This window comes from Rhipicephalus sanguineus, chromosome 3, assembly GCF_013339695.2.
Source record: "Rhipicephalus sanguineus isolate Rsan-2018 chromosome 3, BIME_Rsan_1.4, whole genome shotgun sequence".
Lineage (NCBI taxonomy): Eukaryota > Metazoa > Arthropoda > Arachnida > Ixodida > Ixodidae > Rhipicephalus > Rhipicephalus sanguineus.
The window spans coordinates 39,268,768-39,284,840 of record NC_051178.1 but is presented as its reverse complement, the minus strand read 5'-3'; the positions used below and the strand labels follow the sequence as shown (position 1 = coordinate 39,284,840).

At 50.6% G+C, this 16,073-nt stretch overlaps 1 pseudogene; it reads left to right on the top strand.

The window, feature by feature from the left end:
- The first annotated feature begins 14,151 nt into the window (after positions 1–14,151).
- Positions 14,152–16,073, top strand: part of LOC125757809 (uncharacterized) — a 32,648-nt pseudogene continuing 30,726 nt past the window's right edge.

Below are 16,073 nucleotides of genomic sequence, written 5' to 3'. Positions count from 1 at the left end.
ATGCTACTCAACCTGCTTCGACGGATCGAGGTCTCCAAACAGATTTCTATGTCAACCCGAGCCTCCCGAAGTACAAGCAAGACCAGTTCAAAGGCCTGCTTTTGCACATGACGCGAATAGTCAAGATTATTCCAGAGCTTGCGCGACCACCAGTGATAACGCTAGAAAGTTCGATGCGTGATTTATAAAAGACGGCGCATCCGAGCGATGTTCAGTTTATCGACGGCCGACGCTCTGTTCACCGCGATCAGTGCAGAGTGTATTGCTGCAGTTTGACTTTCCTTTTCCCGGCCACAAGTTCGGCCAAATAAAGAGTTCCATCTTGGACATGCCGACTGCTCCCTTCGGCGACGTCACGACCCCGTGACAATATGAGGTGCCTGCTGAACCCGAGCACCTTGAGCATATATTTTTAACACAGGGGACATGATGTTTGTTCGAAGCTCACTGTTTAATACACTTCGTCTTCCTCCTTCCCCCCTACTGCACCGAACCGTTCTCGTGTGCTTTGTCACATATATATAATGGCAAAGCATAACTCTAAAAACACCAATCATTTGCAGAACCACCGAAGGAACAATGTCCTGCCGTGTCGCAGCTCCCAGAATGCTCTGCTAGCTGTACTGGACGAGCAGAAGCTTGTGAGTGCATTACATGCTGTATATTGCTAAGCATTGCAAATCGGTTCTCGGGAAACCTACAAGCTGGCAGAGAAGCAAAAAATTTAGTGACACTGGGTACATGCTGTGGCACCTCTGTGTTAGCAGCGATGTAGAAAAATCACTTCGCGTCTGCTACTGAACGCTGGCTTGCTTAAAAAAAACTTTACATACATTGCGATGGCACGCTGTCGCAACGCGCGTTATAAAAAATTGACGGCCCCGTTGACGCTCACAATTGTATACCTTCCTCGGGCAGAAATACCGAAAATAACGCGTGCGAGTACTGTGGTTGGTGTTCATTTGTTTTACGGACGCTTTTCTTTTACAGCCGCACTCCCAAGGCCTCCTGCACTCGATATATATATTGTATGTATATTCACTGTTTGCACCTCGATATATATATTCACTCAGTTTATACGACACAACCATCGGAACTCAAGTAAGACGATGGCTGGCACTACCAGATGATGTGCCAATTGGGTTCTTTTATGCCCCAGTAGGAGAAGGAAGTCTGGGTATCCAGCGTCTAAGGACAACAGTGCCGGGCCAACGCCTACATCGTCTACAAAGACTGCAGCAATCCACTTGCCCAGCAGTGGTGAAAGCCGGAGGTATGCGTCTGGTGACGACCTCACTGACGCAGGCTGAAAACATGTGCTCGTTCAAGAACACTCGCATAGCCTCCACAAAAGAGCCTTCGGGTTTCTGGGCAGGTCACCTGCACAACTCATTTGACGGCAGACCCCTGGTGGGATGCAGCAATGCCAAAGGCTCGACATGGTGGCTAAGAGAAGGGACCAGTTTCCTCAGAGGACGTGAATTCATTGAACTAGTCCACTTCCACATCGCTGCGATGACCAACCTCACAAGGTTGAAGAGGGGCAAGAACGTCGACAAAAAGTGCAGAGCAGGCTGTGACTCTGATGAATCACTCGGCCACATATTACAAAAATGTCACAGGACATACGACACTCGTATTTCCAGGCATGATAACATCGTCACACACCTCGATATATATATTGTATACTGCGATTCTTTTTAATAAACTTGAAACAGAAGATGGCACAACGACGGGTCGATGTCACCAGGCGCCTTCAAGTTAAATTTTCAAAATACAGAAAAATCATAAAGCGTCTGAACAAGCAGCAACAGCAGATGCCCCGAACCGTGTCGGATGCCCTCAAGATGCTGTGATCTTTTGTGACATACGACGTATATAGTTTAATAGCCACACATGTGAACTCAAATCCTAAGAGAAAGGGCAGACGTGTTCCTTATGGCTCAAGAAATTCGCGTTACATCTAAATTTCCATGGTCCGAATGCATATCGCTTCTTATCAACGCATATCACTTTGCCCTCTCAGCGATCTTTACGAAGGTGGCTGTCAAGCGTTAAAATGATTCCAGGGATAATGCCTGGCGCAATGCAGGCCATTGCATTGAAACCAAAGTCTTGGAATAGACGAGATCGCGTGCACACGCTCATCTTCGACGAAAGCATGCTTTAAAAAACCTGTCTTATGATGCTGCCCAGGATATTGTACACGGGTTTACCGATGACGGCAGCGAACGAAATTCTTCAATTGGCCTCGAGATCTTGGAGTGGCGCCCTCTCGCGTGTGACGTCAGAGCGGGGACTCTGCTCTCAACCGCGCTGCAGCAGCCGCTGCTGCTGTATGCGGATCGTCTGCTTCAGGTGGAAACTTTGTCGAACGAACAGCCTCGCGATGGTCAACTAACGCCTGCAACGAATATTTTCGAGTGTAATCTTGAACTTCTTTTAGTTGCGGCCCAATCGACAGGGCGAGGAAATCCCCCTGATGGCCGACGAGTGCGCCGATGCCACCGACCGCATTGCTGGTAAGAAAATGAAACTATGTGTGAGTGTTCTCGCTCGTTATCTTGTTTCCGCCGTACTATACCATTTAGTGTGGGTGTTCCTTTCGATATTTCAGTAAACGTGCCGTTCTCCAGCATCTACAAGTATGTAGATAACGGTTGTGAAAGGTCGCGGTGCCCCATCGAAGGCGAGGCGGCGTACGACGCAGGCCACGTTGTTGAATGCGCGGTCGAGGCCGTCAACGGAGATCGCATCACCGTCGCAGCTCTCGTCCTGCAAACAAGTGCACAAGTGTAGCCTTGTTGCACACCCCCCTGCCGATGCCCATGATCGCAGTTTGTGTGGTAATGTTGGTTCAGTGAGAACGATATTACGTCGTAGTTCATATTACCACCACACTGGGCCGTCGCATGGGTATTAGAATATAAAAAATAGTTAATCGCTGATTATACCACGCACAGGGCCACATAGATTAACGTGGCAAAGGCAAGCTGGGCCGAGTTTCACGCCACGCAGCCTAACGAAAAGCTGTAAGAGCTCCGCTTTTAAAAAAGTGTCTGCACTGCCTCAGGTGAAAACTTTTAGAGAATGTGCACACAATAGGTTTCGCTTATGAATTTATGATGAGCAGTCCGCTAGGCGCGCGCTTGGCTGCATAAGTAAAATACGTATGTACACCATCCAAATGCAGCCGTAGTCTCAGATATCCTGCGCCGCTCAGCTGAGCTCACGAGGCGCGCTTTCCTGCGAGGCGATTTGGAGGCCGCGTCGTCGGCTCCTTGTCTAGGGGCCTTCGCGGCAGGTTGTGGGACGGCACCCCACCTGGTGTAAGTCGCCTATGCTCATAGCCTGCGTGCAATAAACGGTTTAAGTATTGGCGAGGCGCTTAAACGCGGTCACAAGCTTACCTAAGAGTGGCGCGTACAGTGGGCAGCAGAAGTCACTGTCCGCGAAGTGCTCGCGAAGTGCACACTGTCGATGAAAGCCTGGGGCGCTTTCCCATTCTGAGCTTGACTATCCACTTTTTCTCAGCTTCGCGTCCTTAGGATAGTTGTGAAAGCTAACGCCTTTTTCACGAACGGACGAAGTACACTGAGGCACACGGCAGTACTTCACCATTTCGCAGCACTCGCCGCGGAGACAAGCGGCCGCAGTTCTAAGAAACGAAGAGCTGTAGTTCTAAATGAACGTTAAAAGCAGACCTACGGTTGTTCGAACAGAGCTCAGCTCTCTGTTATTCTAAGCTTCTGTAAGTTGTTCACAGCTTTTATGAAACAATTGACATCACCGTATGTCCTCAAAATCAAAGCTTTTATAGTCGTACTTAGTGATGCTAAGAAACGAGTTTTCATTTTTGTATAAACTACGTTCTTAACAGGAAGTTTGAAGTGCAGATATTTGACTGAGCTGAGGTACGAGCAGCGTGTGCCTCTTGTTTTACCATATTTGGCCCCATATGAACGTTTTACCGTTTGCAGAAAGCATACATGACAAGTAAGTTATGAGCAAACAAAAATGAGCTACTTTCTTTATTGCCCAACGCAATTAGTACCAAGATGAAAAAATGCTCCTCACACTTCAAAACTTGCAGATCAGAAGAAAACTTTTGTTAACATGCATGGTCATGAATTTATATTTCTTCTTGGATTATTCGCACATATTTTGATGCGCAGTGCCGATGTACACTTTGTCTTGCGACTGAGTTAATTACTGCATAATAGCTTTACTGTAGGCATAAAACCATTGTAATGTCTTTAAACAGCGATATCCTGCAAAGCACATTATCACTTAGTGCTTGACTTAAGTGATATTGTGCAAGAGAATTAACTTGAGACAGTTGGCTGAATATTCAGATACTCAAAAACTAGTGGAGAGAGCAGGACTACCAGTGTTGTCTTCTCATAGTCCTGTTGTACGTGCTGCTCGTTCAGTTTGTCGAGATATAATGCACATTATATTAAGTCGACGCAGATTGTAGAAACGTTGTGGAGGGCAATGCTTGTGAGTATTCAAAGTAACAACTTGAAATTTAACACATAGGAAATAGCTTATAATATATTCAGCTTAGTATTTTGCAGTATCTTGAAGCTGAAATTTATCACATACAATTTTTTAAACAAGTTTGCATAATTTTAACATGAACTCTCAAACATGCAAGAGCTCCGATGTGGCAGTTACATTTGTGTGAAAATTTAAAGTAGCTGCAAGTAATTAATGACATGAAAGGAGCATTCTTAAAGCACACTATTGCACTGCTTGCAGTAAGTAGTCACCGCATAGGACACAAAGGTCTCTGTGACATTGTAAAAGTTTGTCAAATGTGACAGCAACCTAAGGTAGGTGGAGCAAACAACACAAGTCAAAGTGTGCTACTTTTGCTTTTGTGGTTGTTCCCTTTATTAGGGTACATTTATAATGTAGCTTGACACGAATAGTGAAAAACCTTGGACCCATCTTTCTTTTAGTTGCAGCAGACGTGCCATTGGCGACGGTACATCCCACCTCCAAGCCCCCTGAAGATACTTTAGACGTCCAGGCACAATCATCTGAATATGAGATTCAGCAGAGCTTGGGCACATCCGCCTTCAGTAACCACCAAGATGTTAACAATGAAGATAGCCTGCAAGGTTAGTTTGATGGTCCTATTTCTACCTGGCTCATGCTCGATTTTTCGCATAACAGTTTTAACAGTCTTGTGCTTCAGATGTTCCAGCTGCAGCGCTCGCCTTCACAAGAGAAACAGGAATTCAAGTTAACATCTTTGACGCTGAGAGACATCAACCACTCAACATAGCGCATGTTAAAACTCAAAAAGACCTAAGTGTAATCGCTGGTCTTCCATGCTACCAGCTATTTTATATTCGGTGTGATGTGTACACTGACAGCCGCATGCTTATGCAGGCAAAAAGCTTTTGCCTATGCAACGAAGATGCGATGCTAATGACTATGATGAAGTTCCACCACAACGTGCCATTTTCACTAATTGGGGGGTGCTTTTAAATGCGAATGCATTTCTTAGTCGGGCTATGTCAGGCGTCAGTCGGTGTCCGCTCGCCTCTCCGCTCTCACTCCCTCTCCTATAGCAACAGCTACGGGCGCGCGCGCTTATCCTCGCCCCTAGCAACCGGAGCAGGTGGTGCGGGCGGAGTAGCGGAGAGTGAGTGGAGAGGAGGAGCGCGCTCTGGCGTGTGAGGGCGCTCGCATTGCGGGAGCTCGGCGGAGCTCCCGCGTGTGTGGAGAGAGTAGGTGCAGTGCTTCGCCGCTCCTTCTCTCGCCGTTCGCTCTCTCTCTTCTCTGCGCCACCGCCTCAATGCAGTGCGTTTGAAACGTGTTTGTAGCGTTTGTGCTGCCTTGGCACAGCCTGAAAACAGCGCGTTCTAAACGCGTTTGTGCTGCATTTAAGGCGGTGGCAACATCCCTGAGATGATTACGAAAGCACGTAGGAAGCGTTCGTTGAAAGAGGCGCCCAAAAGGGAGACACTTGAGCGCGTCGATGTGTCCAGCTTTACGCCATTAAAATTACTACGCCGTGAACTCTCGGCGCAAGAAATGCATTCGCATTTCCTCACGATTCCCTTCGGGGAGGGGGGAGGCATTTTTTTAGCATTCATCGCACTACAGCAGCAGATATATTCAAAGCAACAATTGCAGCACTAGCAGAAATACTGCCAACCGCAGAGTTAAGTTCGCCAAGCCGAACGTTAGCTCGAGTGAGCCCTCGGGCAGTGCGCAGAACACGTGCTCCGATTGTTAGAGGATTAGTGGCAGCCGACCCCGCGCCACTGTTCACTTGGTCCGATAGTTTGCTGCTTTGCGGTAAAAGAACCATTAATTTCAAAGACTTGCGGCCGTTCCGCCGTGTCATCTGTAGGGGCACGAGAGTGGACAAAGAGCCTCCCCGACGGCGTGCGCCGTTTACGGCTTCGGGGGAGAGCGCGAGCCGGGCATCGGCCGCCACTGGATAGTCATGTATGTTGATCCGATCTGATCTTGCCTTTCTGCTTTTAATAAACAGTTTTGTTTTGGAGGTTGCCTCCCTGGTTGCAAGGTGTCTCCGGACGATAAGGAAAATGCATCCCTAGTAGCGGGAAACGCCTAGCCTCCTACCAGCCTGGGACAGATCTTAACTGGTGCCGTGACCAGGATCGTCTGACTGACTTGCTGCATCAGGGCAGGCGACATCTAGTGATGCTTGGAAGCTGTTCCTGGAGCCAAGGCTCAATTTTGTGTGGCGTCATCAAAGGTAGAGGCTCCGACCAGCTTCCTGCGACAACACCGAAGCATAGTCGTCGGGCAAGGAATCGGCGACTGAAAGGTGCGGGTCCTGGGGTATCGACTAGCGGCGGTGTCGCTACTACGACGGTGAAGGACCACGAACCGCGGTGAAAGACCCGGTGGATCGACTGAGCGACTTCTCGGCTCCCGGCGTTGGAGGATTTCGACAGGCGTCACCTGCGGACGGCTCGCTAAGTGGCTGCGGCGCATGAGCTCAGGTAGGCCCTGCCCTATTTCTCCGGGAGCCCCATGTCGGTTAAAACGCGGGCACAGACGCAGCGTGAAACAGGAGAGATAACCGCTGAACCGGCGTTGACGGAGACAGATGTCGTGAGCGTAGAGGCTTCGGAAGTGCATAGGAGTGCTTTAGACTCGAAAGATCCGGATGCTGTCATACGGCTCAGGGAGAAGGAGCTGGATCTAGAAATGCTTAGGATGCAAATTCAGCTTCAGACGTTAAGGCTGCCAGAACAGGGTATTCATGAGAGCGAAGGTGGATGGAGGGCAAAAATGAGTAGCTATGCCAAGGACTTAAGGGCAGTACTTCCCACAATGCCTGGATCAGATGACCTAGCGCCAGCGTGGTTGAAAAGTGCGGAAAGTATGCTTAGGAGCTGTGACATTCCACAGGATGCTGCAGGCGCTATCATTGTACCCTTCCTTAATGAGAAAAGTAGGACCCTCTTTGCAAACAAATCCGAGGATAGAGTTTGTCATACAATGAAATCCGCGAGCTAGTGCTCTCGGAATTGAAACTGACGCCCGAGGAGTATAAGCGCAGAATTTACGCCTGCCGGAAAGGCAAAGAGAGCTGGGGACAGTTCGTCACACAATTAGACATAACCCTTGACTATTATTTGCGGAGCCGGAACGTAAGGACTTTGGAAGAGCTTCGCGCTCTCATGATCTCTGACCGTGTGATAGAGATGTCGCATGAGGTATGTGCCTATGTGCTCCAGCATGAAACAGGCGAATGGTTTAGGCCGAGGAACGTAGCTGAACTTTGCCGAAAAGTTTGAAGAAAGTAGAGCTGGGCGCTGTCAGACAGGAGCCACCGGGATTACAATTACGGCAGAACCGAAGCCACGAAGAGCGGCAAGCGAAAGCGTGAATAGAATTCGGGAGAATGAGCAGCTCCCTCAGCCGAAATGTTACCAATGCGGGAAATTCGGTCATGTGCAGTAGAACTGTCCTCAGGCTAAGCCGAAGGCAGCGACCGTATGCCAGAATGGTAAGGAACCGCAGCAGACGAAGTTCGCTGGAAGGGCTATTTTCGACTTCAATGGCGGGAAATTGAGGGCCAGAGACTCCGCTTCGGAATCTAGACTAGCTTCGGTAGACGTGTGCGGCGGACGGTTGTTTGAGGCGTGGCTGGACTCAGGGGCCGACATAACCATACTGAGAAAGAGCTTACTACCGGAGGGATTCAAAGGAGAACGCAGTAGAAAGGTACGCTTGCGAGGAGCGTTTGGGCAGACGGTCATAGTAGACCTCGTGCGGGTACCTCTCAGTTTACCCTCAACAAATGGTGGTATGAACCTGCAACGGATGACACTGTGTGCTGTTACCGATGAGTTAGCGCAAGATATTGATGCCTTACTAACTGTCAATGCTTTCGAAAAACTCAAACATGAAGGGAAATTTGCTGTCGAACACGCGAAGATGGTAGCACAAGTAAAGGATGAAACACAACGCAAGGAGGGCAACAACGGAACTTTAGTTGGGACAACAACGGGTGTTTGTAGTTGGGTCAACCGAGGGTGCAGGGCAAGATAAGACGAAGGAACTAAGGAAAGAGGAGTCTCCGTTGAAATCTACAGAGCAAGGTACGGCCGAGCCATTGTTTGCGAAGCGACAAGGAGATGTAGGGAAGGTGGAGTTGGCTGGCGTAGACAACATCCTAGATCCTTCTACTGAGGTTACTGTGCACTCTGATAAGAAAGGGGATGAACTCCTGGAGTATGTAGATGAGGGGCTGTGCGCTGTTAAAGATGTTAGGATTACGGTCAAACCTTCTAATGGTAACATTGCACAGCGAAGTGTGAAAAAATTGGGTGATGTAGCGCAATCAGGGACGAATTCGCCGGACCTAGGGCGCGTTCAAGATATTGAGCAGCTTAAAGCACCAGTGACGAAGAAATAACTTCATAACGCACCTGGTGTGCTTAAGTCTGTAAGGACTACATTTCGTCATACTTCGAAGTAGTGCGCCTTCCGACTGATCTTACTTATTACAGACGCCATGGATGGTCTGTCTCGTCAACCCAAACTTAGCGTTGGCATCTGGGAGTGTGACGTGGTGAGCGAAGCAATGTATAGGGTGGTGGCCTGACCTGCAGACCCCTTTGATGTGTTGGTGTTGTGTGGTGCGGAACAAACGTTCTTGTACACTATTCATTTCATGTTATTTCGTGATTACAGTGCCGTTAGTGCTCATTTATTCAATGTTAAAGTGTCATGGTGTATTACATGTTCTGATAATGTGTTGTGTGTACAACAAGTGTACCACAACATTCTCGGTGGGGAGGAGTTAAGTTCGCCAAGCCGAACGTTAGCTCCAGTGAGCCCTCTGGCAGTGCGCAGAACACGTACTTCGATTGTTAGAGGATTAGTGGCACCGACCCCGCGCCACTGTTCACTTGGTCCGATAGTTTGCTCCTTTGCGGTAAAAGAACCATTAGTTTCAAAGACGCGCGGCCGTTCCGCCGTGTCATCTGGAGGGGCACGAGAGTGGACAAAAAGCCTTGTATGTTGATCCGATCTGATCTTGCCTTTCTGCTTTTAATAAACAGCTTTGTTTTGGAAGTTGGCCTAACTGGTTGCAAGGTGTCTCCGGACGATAAGGAAGAGGCATCCCTAGTAGCGGGAAACGCCTAGCCTCCTGCCAGCCTGGGACAGATCTTAACTCGCAGTGTTCTGGCCAAGCAAAGGGGCGGTTGTCGGCAACCTCCCCGTCCATTTTAAGGAATACCCAAATGTGCGTGCAGTTTTGGACTGCACGGAAATCCCACTGCAAAGACCAAAGGATCTGGAGTCACAGTTACTGACGTACAGCTGGTACACGGGTACCTATACAGCTAAGGTTTTAGTCTGTGAAACACCTGGAGGCCATATTAGCTTTCTGAGCGAGGCATATGGTGGAAGGGCATCGAATTCCTTCATAACGAAGGAAAGTAAAATTCTTGAGAAGTGTTTGCCTTCTATAGATAGTATAATGGTTGACAAGAGCTTTCTGATTGATGAACTTTGCCTTTAGCACCATCATAACTATGGTTCGCCCTCCATTTTTACGTAAAAGAAACATCTTACAAAGCGTGAAGCTCAACAAAACCAAAGCATTGCAGCTGCCCGCGTTCGTGCGGAGCGCGCCATTCATTGTATGAAAACTTTCAAAATTCTCTCGGGAAAGCTTCACACTGAGCTTATCCCGTACATTGATGATATTTTAACCGTCATTGCAGGAATTGTCCATTTGTCGAAACCGAGTTTCAGTGCCGAGAAGTTCTTGCATCAGTGAAATCGCTTCGTGACATGCCTAAAAGGGGCATTACATCTCCATCGGTGTCAGGGTGCCACCAGTTCACTAGAAAGGCCAGTAATGCAGCAACATGTCATGCATGCACCGAAAACAGTTTCAGTGTGTTTTGCATTGTTTCTCAACCCTGCCCAATATGCTTTAGAAGAGCTACAGCTGGAATATAATTTTTCCTGCTTTACTTTTAATGGCGAGTTCTTGTCTGTATTTCTTGTTTTTCAGTATTGTTTATACAAATATACTTCACATGTAACTGAATATCTGGTTTGATTAGATGTGCATATTTTTTCTTTATGTTTGTTGTGTTCCTAGATTTTTCTTTCACTCTTGCTGATTTTTTACGTATATACACGTATTATTTCACTGCTTGCTGATTTGTGTTTTCTTACCAGCCATTAACCTATACTACTTTGCTTCTCATGTTAAGTAAAGTTGACATTATTGCATTAGGTTTCTCTTGTGACTAGCGAAAGTTATTCGTCTCGCATTTTATAGAACTCCGTCTCATTTACATGATATTGTTGCATTTGTTTTCTAATAATATTAGTTTTCAGGGTTTGACATGCCCAAGGGTCGAAACCCCCCCCGTTAGCTCGGGTCCGTGGTGTCGCTACGCACCAAACGCCTGCTTGCGCAGACGCCCCTGCAGGGGCCGCTAAAAACTGAAAAATCACACAGCGGCGGAACCGAACGTAGACACAAATATTTATCTGCGCATTCCCGCGTAAGAGGCCATACCTATCAATCAAGTGCGAGTAGTGGTCTACATGTCCGTGTTTCCACGTCACGTCTTCTTAACATGAATACCTACCAACTACCTCAGCTATATTCTAAGTTTTCCATTCTCTTTACTTCTCTATTTATTTATCGATTTACTCGAGTAAGAATGAAAGGAAAAAGTGTATTAACGCACCGATATATTATATATATATTGCCACGCCCACTTCTTGTCTTGTTTTGATGTATTCGGGTTTGACCGGCAGGGACGGTTATCAACGCTCGACGCTGTCCGCGAAGCATTGTTCGAGAAGCTTCACGTCTATAGTAGATCGTTCTGTTAAGATTGCGCCCCGCACGCGAACGTTCCAGCTTTGTCTAGAGATAACGCCGCCACCAGCGATATTGCTGGAAAGTTCGATACCGCCTGTATAAAAGCCGACGCGATTGACCGCTTGTCAGTTGATCGACGGACGACGCCCTGTTCGCCGCTATATTTGTACAGCGTGTATTGCTGTAGTTATAGTTCTCATTTTCCGGCCACAAGTTCGGCCAAATAAACAGTTTCATCCTGCAAACACCGACTGCTGTCTTCATCGACGTCACGACCACGTGACATCTGGTGGAGGTGCTGGGTAAGAGCTTGCGTAGTTCTTCCCGCACGATCGCTCGGATCGTTTCGCGCAGGTCGTCGGAGCCGACAGCATGAACAACTGGGTTGTCTTGAATCGATCGGCGATTATACTGCCGGTTGCGCATTTCCACCGACGTCACTCGTTACGTGAAGACCTGCCGGGACTGTCAGCGACGCAAGACACCGCCCACTAGGCCAGCCGGACTTCTGCAGCCTATCGAGCCACCTCGACGGCCGTTCCAGCAAATCGGGATGGACTTACTGGGTCCGTTCCCGACGTCCAATACCGGAAACAAATGGATCGTCGTAGCTACAGACTACCTCACCCGCTACGCCGAGACGAGGGCCCTGCCTAGAGGCAGTGCCGCCGAGGTAGCGAAGTTCTTCGTTGAGAACATCGTCCTGCGTCATGGCGCCCCAGAAGTTCTCATCACCGACAGAGGTACGGCGTTTACTGCTGACCTAACTCAGGCAATTCTGAGATACAGCCAAACAAGCCACCGCCGGACCACAGCGTACCACCCACAGACAAATGGCCTGACCGAGCGGCTAAACAAGACCATCGCCGACATGTTGGCCATGTATGTCGACGTCGAACACAAGACGTGGGATGCCATCCTTCCGTATGTGACCTTCGCATACAACACGGCCGTCCAAGAAACGACGCAGATGACTCCGTACAAGTTGGTCTACGGAAGGAGCCCGGCGACGACGCTCGACGCCATGCTACCCAACGCCACCGACGAAGAAAACCTCGATGCCGCCGCTTACTTACAACGTGCCGAAGAAGCTCGACAGCTCGCCCGCCTGCGCATCAAGACCCAGCAGCACACCGACAGCCGTCGCTACAATCTTCGACGACGCTTCGCGGAATACCAGCCCGGCGACCGTGTTTGGGTCTGGACGCCGATACGCCGACGTGGGCTTAGCGAAAAACTCCTTCGGCGATACTTCGGGCCATACAAGGTTCTTCGACGCCTCGGCGCTCTTGACTACGAGGTGATCCCGGACGGCATTACGAACTCCCAGCGACGCCGCGCACGACCTGAAGTCGTCCATGTCGTGCGCCTTAAGCCGTTTTTTTTGCGCGTTAGCGAACCTGGGGACTCTATTTTTCTTCCTTTGTTATTGTAATTTATTTTTGTATGCACTTGTTTTTTTTTCTCTCTTCTATGTTCTTTCACAAACATCGGGACGATGCTTTTTCAGAGGGGGGCAATGCCACGCCCACTTCTTGTCTTGTTTTGATGTATTCGGGTTTGACCGGCAGGGACGGTTATCAACGCTCGACGCTGTCCGCGAAGCATTGTTCGAGAAGCTTCACGTCTATAGTAGATCGTTCTGTTAAGATTGCGCCCCGCACGCGAACGTTCCAGCTTTGTCTAGAGATAACGCCGCCACCAGCGATATTGCTGGAAAGTTCGATACCGCCTGTATAAAAGCCGACGCGATTGACCGCTTGTCAGTTGATCGACGGACGACGCCCTGTTCGCCGCTATATTTGTACAGCGTGTATTGCTGTAGTTATAGTTCTCATTTTCCGGCCACAAGTTCGGCCAAATAAACAGTTTCATCCTGCAAACACCGACTGCTGTCTTCATCGACGTCACGACCACGTGACAATATATATATATATATATATATATATATATATATATATATATATATATATATATATATATATATATTGTGGGGATAGGTTTGCACTAGGCTTACCTACGAGCGCGACCGTGCAGGGACGCGACGTTCTCCACTGCCGCTGCGTGCGACGACGCTGCGGCCGGGTTCGTCGTTTTCTCCGACACGGCGCAGAAACCACGCACGAGGCAGGGTAACAAGAACAACGGGTTTATTAACCCAAGATGCAGCACAGTACGACAGTCACAGGCTTGCAGGCCGTAAGGGGAACTCCGCAAGACCGATCGAGTACGCTTGCCAGCGGCGCTAAGACTACCACACAAAGAGGAGCGGTCGAGCACACGAACGAGAAGCCGCCTGCTAGAGCAGCGCGTCAACCTCTCGTGCTAGCCTGAGAGCATCTCCCGCCGCGAGCGAATCGTCGGGCGCATCTTAGCTCGTAGGAGAGGAGGATGTCACCAGCGGCCCAATGGGGAATGGCGCTGCGTTGTGACGTAGGCCCGCGCAGCACGCCAGCGTAGCGTGTCCGGACATGCCAGCGCGGGACGGAGCCGACGCTTGGCTCGCCCAGACAAAGAGGCGCCCTGGCCGCCATCTTGGCGATTGCCGGTGCCTAAGTGCGCCCGGGCTACGCGGCCGGCACGCGCGCGGCAGCTGGGGAACGAGGCGCCAGGTAGGAGGACGCTCTCGATCCCCACATTCCCCCCTCCTAAAGACCGAGGCCAGCCTGTGAAAGAGGCTGTCCGAGGCCCAGTGGCAAGGTCAGCTCAGCCGCAAGGGGGCTGGCCAACGGGGCAAAGTCCAACAGGGGGGTGTCGTCTTCCTGAAGGTACAAGTCCATAGGTCGGCCATGGCCACGCAAAAGTTCAACCGAAAGTTTCACCACAAGTTCCACCACCGGGGAGAGCCCACCACCGGGAAGAAGGTTCACAGCCCAGGAGGCACGGGGGCAAGACTGCCCAAGAGCGGGCAGCCAGCCCGCTTGAAGTTCGCCGGACTGGAGAGGTTGACAGCCGGGAACGCACGAGGCGTGGCTGCAAGTTGCGTGCGGCAGCCAACCGCCGGAAGTCGCTGGGACGGGGGCCTCACAGGAACGGCAGGCCGGAACAGCAGGAAGCCAGGAACGGAAGCCGGAGCGACCACGCTCGGGCCTGGGCCAAAGCTTGAGTGGGCGGACCAGCCACCGAGGGCGGCTGCCGAGGCTGTCAGGTGGGCAAGGCAGGATGGAGGTGGCCGCAAGGCAGAAGGTAGGCAGCAGGCCACAGCTGGGACGACCAGGGAACAGCAGGCCACAGGTTCAGCAACAGGCTGGCGGCACGGTTGAGCCAGGCGAAGGGAGACGACTGGACGATGCAGGAGTGGACAGAAATGCCCCCGGCATAGCCGGCTTGCCAAAAAGGGTGCCTGCCTGACAGTGCTGCCCAACGAAAGGGGGCGCTTGCCAGGTTAGGGCTTGGGCAACACGTCAGAGGGTATTTTTGGCCAAGAGGGCCTTCTACCACTTCCAGACGTCTGCCGCCGCACCTTAGCGGTTATCTCCATTCACTGTCAAGGTATGGAATAAAGTCCAGCTACCTGTCAGTGGGAGAAAGGTTGCTTAGGTGCGTTTCCGCAGGTTGTACCGATGGCGTGGCTTGGAGCCAACCTTCTCAGGGTTTTCCTGCGGTTCGGTGACCGCCTCCCCCCCTCCCAAGTCGTTGCTGCGGGCAACGAAAGGTTTGAGGTCGGAGACGTTAACTGGACTGCCGACTTGTCTCCCTTGGGAGTCAGCCAGCTTGTACACCAGAGGCGCAATTTTGGTCTGCACTCGGTATGGGCCCAACCACTTGGCCGACAGGGAGGCAGAGATGCCTTTGGCGGCGTCACTCAAGACGTGATTGCGCCTGAGGACGAGATCGCCGACATCGTAGTGCACTTCCCGATGCGACCGGTCGTATTGAGCCTTCTGTCCAGCTCGCGCTTTTGCCAGGTTGGAACACGCCAGGTCGAGGGCTGCGTCCATCCGTGAGCGCAGTTCCGCCGCGTAGCCAGACGGGCCGGCTTTCGTGGCGGACGCCCCGCTACCGCCCCGCAGAACGCGGTCCATGTGGTTAGGCAGCTCTCTCCCGAAGTTGAGGAAAGCGGGCGTGTACCCGGTTGAACGGTTCACCGTGGACCGCAAGGAGAAGCCTATCTCGTTAAGACAGGCATCCCAATCCCTGTGTTGCTGTGCAAAGGCTGTCAGCAAGGGCTTGAGGTTCCGGTTTATCCGCTCAGTCGGGTTGGCCTGTGGGTGATACGTGGTTGTTTTGCGGTGCTTAATGCCAAAGGCAGCACACGCATCCACAAACACCTTGGCTGTGAAATAGGACGCATTGTCCGTGATCAACTCCGCCGGAAAGCCAAAGCGGGTAAAGACCTCAGTCAATTTGTCCCAGATTGCGCGTGCCGTTAGCTTCCGAAGGGGAAACAGCTCGACCCACTTCGTGAAGTGATCTGTGACAGCCAGGAGAAAAACATGGCCTCTCCGGCTTCTTGGGAAAGGTCCCATAATGTCACAGGCCGCGACTTGCCAGGGGTGTTGGCTGTCGATCGGCTGCATGAGGCCGGGAGGCTTGCCCCCACGAGGCTTCACGCATTGGCACACGCGGCATGAGCGGGCGTAGTGAAGGGCATCATGCTTCATGCCAGGCCAGGTAGCAGAGCGGCACAACTTTTGAAAAGTCTTAAAGGGGCCCTGCAGCACCTTTCTTTGTTATATTGGAATAGTCCCATTATTGACGTATGACTCTT